Raw genomic sequence first — 5,802 nt, 5'->3', positions numbered from 1 at the left:
CGTCCCCGGGGGACGGGCGCCGCACAAACACCTTGGGAGGCGGCGCCGCGCGGCTGAGCGCCGCTGCCCTGGGAATAGGACCGCGCTCAGCACTGCGAGCTGAGAGCACTTTCATAAATTTTGTATGGGAGGCGCTCCGTGAGCGGGGGCGGGGAGCTGGAGGGAGGGAACGAGCGAGCGAGCGAGGGAGGGAAGGAGGGAGGAGGCGGCGAGGTGGGGGAAGTCGGGGGGAGGAAGGGAGGCGCCCCGCTCCGCCGATCGCTCGGTCCTGCAAACGCGCGCCGCGCGCTTTCCCCGGAGCTCGGCTGTGCGTGCGAGCGCCCTTTTGCAGCAGCCGCGGCGGCGGCGGCCCGAGGGGGCGGAGAGGAGGGGGCCGCGGCCCGCCGGCTGGGGGGCGGCGTCCCCCCTCAAAACCGCCTGCAAAGTGCTCCTGGCGGCAGAAGCAGGCCGCCGGCTCCGCGGTGCAAGCCGTTCGCCCCGGGGCTAAGCGCGCGCGCTGGGCTGCTGCGGGGCAGCGCGGCGGTTGCTAGCGGGCGCTGGTGCCCTCTGTGCGGGGATCGGGCTCACCATGCCCCAGCGGGGCCAGGCCTTCGGGCACAAGCGGATCTCCGGCGTGCCCCCGCCTCGGCGCGCTCGGATTAGCTGCAGTCGGCGCCTTGGGATTTGAATCTGGACCCCGGGAGGGAGTGCGCCTACACCGACCTCGGAGCAGCGGCCCGGCGGCCAACATGCTTCGTAAAGGTGAGTTGAAGCCGCAGGGGCAAGTTGAAGTTGGATGCGCGCGGAGCAGAACCGGGAACACCATAGCCGCCTGGCGCCAGAGCCCCGCGTCGGGGCAGCAGTCCCCAGCGGGTCGGCTTTGCAGGCATGTATTCGCGGAGAGGTTGCTGTTAGAGCTCCCGTCGACGGCCAGTTGAGAGACAAGGGATCGAGAAGCGAAGCGTAGGGTTCAGGCTCAATGAGGTCCGCCCTAGAGCAGAGTGAGCGGTCCTGGTGCCAGAATAGCGCCACGGCGGTGGTGGAAGGGCAGGCGGCCTTCTGGGACCTTTGCTTTGCCATTATAAAGTTTTGCACTCTGAGGCTCCATCCCTATGCAGGCATGCCGCCTGCTTCTGCAGCTTCGGCGGGGCCGAGTCCAGCCCGCGCTCCAGTGCGGCCAGTGGTCAGTTACCGCTTACGCAGCCCGGGCGCTTCCCACGCGCCCTAGCTCCCCAGGGTGGCCTTACACGCTTGCACCTTCCCTGCCGCCCTACTTTGGCCTTCAGGGATCCGTTCTGAGCACCCAGCGGTCGAGGAGGAGGGGTGGCAAGTGTTTGATGTCCGGTGCCTTAAACTTTCCTGATGCTTGTAGCGGAGGGACGCGAAGGCCGCGCCGGCAGCGTGCGCTGCCTGGGCCAGGCTCAACTTGGGAAGAGATGGCTCTGCGACCACCTCACTCTGACTTCCCGACCTGTTATCTAACACGGCAAAGTTGGCACGGACGCCAGGGAAGTCCCGCCGCGCCCCCACGTGGCAGCCGCCCGGGGTGCTGTCCTCCGGGCCCAAAGAAGGCAAGTGACCACGCCGTGCACCTGCGGGCCCTGCCGCCCGTTGCCCAGGTCTCCGTGTCTGTCCTTCTTCCCTCCCAGGTCCGGGCGGGCGACAGCGCTGCGCTGGGACGCCCCTGTCCCCGGACCAGGCCGGGCGGCCGGCGAGCTGCGGCGCCCGCGGCTGGCTTCCCGGGCCCTGCGGGAGCCTAGTGAGGCGGGAGCTCAGGTAGCGGAGGGGCCTGATCCCTGCGCTCCGCGCTCCAGCCTTAATCCGCCCCTGTTTCCATGGCAACAGACCGAGGTGTCGTAAGCACAGGATTCTGACCTCACAGCAGGATGGGGAAGGAGAAAACGGGCAGGGGGAAGGGGCGGAGTGGGGGGCGGCGAGCGAGGCTTCAGGTTGGGCAGAGAGTAGCAGAGGTGGGGTGATGAAGAGACCCTTAGCAGGTCAGACAGGTGGGTGAAGAAACCGCACCTCTGGCGAGGACCAGACGGTGGTTGTCCTGTCTGGGACGCAGGAGGAGACTGGCTTGCCCCGTCGTGTCTGAATAGTCATAAACTTGTGTGCAAATTGAGCCTTCCATGTGGCTGAGTACAGTCTATGTGTGTGTGTGTGTGGGGGGGGGGAAGGAGGCCCTGGTTGCCTCTCAGTGTGACTGATTGGAGAAAACACTTCAAAGATGCACCACAGTTGCCTTTTTCTTACAGAAAGGGTTGAAAAGTAATTTCCAGCGGCCCAGTGGTGCTGGTTAGAATTCTCTTCACAGAGAAGGTGGTCTTGACAGAGCTGAGCAGAGGTGCAGGTCTAAGTAGCCTGAGTCTAAAGCGTGAGACTTGTCCCAGTGGGGAAGTCTTCTCTGGCAGTTTTAAAAGGCCGCCATGTCTGGCCTACAGCTTCTATGATGGAGATAATAGAGAGGAACTGACATCTCATTTCCCTCATGGTCTTTTGTCTTTTGGCAGTTTACAGTTACAAATGAGCCGTGAGGCAGCCCAGCCCACGCACTTTATGTGGAGGCTTGAGCGGCCTCCTGGACCCTTCCTCTTTTTTCATCCTTGCCTGCTGGAGGCCCAGCTGGGGTGAGCCCAGTGCATTGTGGGGGCATTCCCTGGGAGAAGCTCGCATGCCCTGCTCAAGAAGTGGCCACTGGAGGCTCGGTGGTCACGTGTGTGTTTGCCTCTCGGGCTGTTTTTCCTTTCCTGCAAGGCCTGGTTGGAGAGAGAGGTTCCACCAACAAAGAGGTTTCCACCTGGATTGACTCGAGGGAGAGAGAGCAGAGAAGCCCTTGGCTGTCCTGGGACGTTGCGTGGGGTTTCTGTTTCGTCCCTTTCTTGGGCAATTTTCTGAGGACTTGTCCCTTCTACACAAGGTGCACAGGACACCCAGATTTGCAGTGTGGACTCCAAGTGTGTGCATCTGAACCCAGGTGTATGCTTGAGGCTAGTGTCAAGGGAGGTGATGGTGGAAGTTTCAGCTTCTAGAAGTGTTCCCAAAGGCTCTAAGCAACAACAACAAGTCAAAGGTGGGACTGAGGTGGTGGTTGTTGATTTCCTGTTATGTGAGGAGCACTGCCTGGGATTCTGGGCCCGATGGCGTTTAATTACAATTTAGAACAATTTTACAGAGGTTAGAGTATGAAGAAAGAATAAGACACCCCCACCCCCATATCCTCTGGGAGCGGTGTGGAATCTCTTTACTCTTCTCCTCAGGATGTACTGCTCCTGTCCTAACAATAAAGTGCTTTGTGGGGCTAAGGGACATAAGGGGTGAGAGACCCCAGAAGGACCAGGAAGGTGGGATAGGCCTTAGACCGGGAGGGTCATCTCTCTGGTTCCTGGTTATCCTAAGATGTCTGGAGTTGATGCCTTGTGTCTGTTAATGAACAGACCCTACTGGCCACGTCCCCTCTACTGTAAACCAGAACAGCCCCGGGTCCCTGGTGGACACAAGCTGCTGACAGTGCTGGTAGTTGAAGGCTTCAGCAGCTGCCTTGCCTGCTTCTCCATCTCCTGGCCAACTCTGGCAGAACCAGGGATATAAAAAGCAAGCCTCTGGTCAGTAGATGGGGAGAGGCAGAGCCAGCAAGGCCCCGCACCACTGGCTGCATTGATGAAGGAAGGGCAGGCTGCTGGGGGTTTTGCTTTGCTAGAAGTGGCCTGCTTAAAGGACAGGATCTCTGGTCATCATTTTTAGAGCCATAAAAACAGCATGCAAATCAACAGCCTCTGGGCCACTGCTAAACCTTCCCTTGAAGTTTTTGTCTTGTTAAGCAAGGAAATAGAGTGCCAAATAGGTTTTGTTAAGTGGCAGCCTAATTAATAATTTAAAATATTGTAGCTGTCTTTCATTAGAATTTATCTGTACATCAACCACAAAAATCAGTCAAACACACTCATTTATAAGTTAATGCCCTCTTTGAATAATTCAGCAAGAGCTAGATTAAGCCCTTTAACCCAGTAAGATGCATTTTCTTCTCTTGGTTTCCATAGTTAGGTGGGCTGGCCTGTGGCTGGATTAGGTCTTCTTCTTTGTGGTAATAGAAAGACAGAGGGAAGGAGGAGGGCCTGTGGGGTAGTCAGGTGACTGATTGACTTGGTGATGAGAATCTGCATGAGGCCAGGTGTGAGTTGCCTCATTATTGCCATTCTGTGGGACAGCCAGGACTTTGAGCTGCTGGAACATGGACCTTCTTTTTTTTTTTTTTTTTAGTTTTTAAAAAATTTTACTAATTTTTGTGCATGTATCATCAAATCTGATCTGATTGGTACAGGAGGAGATTGTCCCTCCTTCTCCAGCAGAGCATCTGGTGGATTCGAATGGTGCACCTCTGGGATTGCAGTGTGGCGTCTTGCCACTAGGCCACCAGAGCTCCTGGAACATGGACCTTCTTAGCACCAAAGGAGAGGAGAGAGGAGTGTGCATGAGTGGCCAGGACACACAAGTGTCTGTCTGTCTCTCTCTCTTTCTCTCTCTCTCTCTCTGTGATGATGTGTAGTGGGAAAATAAGAGAGCACTTCTCAGGAAGCCTGAGATTGGGAGCTTCTTAGCCCAAATCCAAACACACACGTGGAATTTTGATCTGCCCAGTCTACTTTCCCACTCAAGGAATGCAACCTAGTGGACTTAATTGAACCCAACAGTCTCTTTGTTTAGGAGCTCCTGAGCTTTGGTTAGGCTATCTTCCAGGAGTGGCAGGAATGGTTTAGTCTTGGCTACTAAGGTAAATAAGCTCTGCTGGCCTTAGTTGTATAGAGTTGCTCTGCCAACCCAAAGCCATGTAGTTCAAATCCACCAGGAGCTCCACAGGAGAAAGATAGACATTCTTTTGCTGTGCGATTTATAGCCATTGGAGAGTCAGCTGTGAGTTGGGTTTGACTCGATTGCACATAACAAAAATACCAATGTAAAGGCTTGCAGTTTGAATTTGTCTAGTGGTACCACGGAAGAGAGGTCTGGTGGTCTACTTCTATAAAGACTGCAACCAAGAAAACCCTAGAGAGCAGCTCCATGCCAGAACACATGATGGAGTTGTCAAGAGCAGTGGGATTTCTTTTTCTTTTTTGCTTGTTTTTCCCATCCTTAAAGCTCCCAGTCCACAGAAAGAGAAGAGAAAAGCCGAGTGGAGGGATTTTAGGAGAGTGCCAGGACACTGGCAGAAGGGAGAGGCAGAGTTGCTAAGTAAAGCACAGGCATGCATTTTCTCACCAGCAGCCAGAATAAACGCAAGGGAAGCAGTGCAATGTTTCCCTTGTGAGCTAAGACAGTGTAGAAAGTGTGTTTTGGTTCGGTTCCTGTCATGCCAACACGGGGCCAACTCCTCACTGCAGAGTTTCAGATCTCTGTTCAACAGGAAAACTGTTCAGGACTCAAACTGTGGTGCAGGCATACTTACCCTTCAGCCCTGAGGCACACAGGCGGATTTTAGGGCTCAGCCTCAGCAGAGATTGGAGGCTGCTTTTATGTTTCGGGAGCGCCAGCATCTCTGGGTCGTGCAGACAGTTAAAGTGCTCACTGCTAACTGAAAAGTGTGTGCGTGGTTCAAGTTCACCCACAGGCACCTTACAAGAAAGGCCTGGCAGTCTACTTCTGAAACATCACCCACTGGAAGCCTTATGCAGCACAGTTCAACTCCAGTACACATCAGTTTGCCATCAATTGGAATCAATGTGGTGACAACTGTTTGTTTTAAGGTGATCCAGGGAGTTAACCAGAGCAGACAGTGAACTTGAGATGCCAGGAAGTGTCCTTGACCAAGTGAGAAAAGATGAAGTC

Source organism: Elephantulus edwardii, unplaced genomic scaffold, assembly GCF_000299155.1.
Source record: "Elephantulus edwardii isolate Elephantulus edwardi_28Jun2011 unplaced genomic scaffold, EleEdw1.0 scaffold00094, whole genome shotgun sequence".
Lineage (NCBI taxonomy): Eukaryota > Metazoa > Chordata > Mammalia > Macroscelidea > Macroscelididae > Elephantulus > Elephantulus edwardii.
This window is presented reverse-complemented; position numbering follows the sequence as displayed.